At 45.3% G+C, this 1,342-nt stretch overlaps 1 non-coding gene across 1 annotated transcript; it reads right to left on the bottom strand.

The window, feature by feature from the left end:
* Positions 1–359: 359 nt before the first annotated feature.
* On the bottom strand, positions 360–434 carry Trnal-caa. Its single transcript has one exon. It is a non-coding gene; the product is annotated as a tRNA-Leu (tRNA).
* Positions 435–1,342: the final 908 nt, after the last annotated feature.

Here is a 1,342-nt window from a genome sequence, read left to right as displayed (position 1 = left end):
GTTGTATATTATTTGCAGTTTATACGAAAAACAAGCTCATTTTTTTTGTTTTTACAAGGCCTAAAGAAATCTTTCCCCAACATTGTTTTGGGAGTTAGAATTTATTAGTCAACTTTCTACAGATATGAAACACTTTAAAGGAGCTGACAACATGATGGCCAACTAGTTTACAAAGCTCAATGGGGGGATACCACTGATAGTCAAAAACTCGTTTCAGAACAAGCAGCCAACATGCAGACAGAGGAGGTCACATGAATGGAGACATGGAAATTCAACTAAAAAAACTTTTTCCAGAATGATATTTTCACTCTGCAGTGGAGTGTGCGCTGATATGAAACTTCCTGGCAGATTAAAACTGTGTGCCGGACCGAGACTCGAACTCGGGACCTTTGCCTTTTGCGGGCAAGTGCTCTACCAACTGAGCTACCCAAGCACGACTCGCGCCCCGTCCTCAGAGCTGTACTTCCTCCAGTACGTCGCCTCCTACCTTCCAAACTTTACAGAGGCTCTCCTGCGAGGTACTGGCGGAAGTAAAGCTGTGAGGACGGGGCGCGAGTCGTGCTTGGGTAGCTCAGTTGGTAGAGCACTTGCCCACGAAAGCCAAAGGTCCCGAGTTCGAGTCTCGGTCCGGCACACAGTTTTAATCTGCCAGGAAGTTTCATATCAGCGCACACTCCACTGCAGAGTGAAAATCTCATTCTGGAAACATACGCCAGGTTGTGGCTAAGCCATGTCTCCGCAATATCCTTTCTTTCAGGGGTGCTGGTTCTGCAAGGTTCGCAGGAGAGCTTCTGTAAAGTTTAGAAGGTAGGAAGCGAGGTACTGGCGGAAGTGAAGCTGTGAGGACGAGGCGTGAGTCGTGCGTGGGTAGCTCAGTTGGTAGAGCACTTGCCTGCGAAAGGCAAAGGACCCGCATTCGAGTCTCGGTCCAGCACACAGTTTTAATCTGCCAGGAAGTTTTAAACATCACATTTGTTTGCATGGCCATCTTCCGCATAAGCTCTAACAATTAATTATTGTTAGCTTTGCCATCTTAATCTTACGCCAATTAATGAAGAAGAATTTCACACTAGACGCGTTTCGCTTTTGCTTACAAAGCATCTTTTGTGCCCACTGGTATTCCTGCTTCATGTTTACATCCTTTGCAAACCACTGCTTTCCCTCTCTTCATTAGCGGAGGTTGACATCTAAAGATGACTCCTTTGTATACATTTGGCTGACAATTTTTTTAAGTTTTCAGTTTTTTCTTCTGCTGCATTGGCACTGTAGTTCACCTCACTTATGGAACTCGAGACAGTGCCAATGCAGCGGAAGAAAAAGCCGAAAATGGCAAAAAAATACT

This window comes from Schistocerca americana, chromosome 11 (assembly GCF_021461395.2).
Source record: "Schistocerca americana isolate TAMUIC-IGC-003095 chromosome 11, iqSchAmer2.1, whole genome shotgun sequence".
Classification (NCBI taxonomy): Eukaryota; Metazoa; Arthropoda; class Insecta; order Orthoptera; family Acrididae; genus Schistocerca; species Schistocerca americana.
Note: the sequence above shows the minus strand (reverse complement) of the source record. Positions and strands in the feature narration are given on the sequence as shown.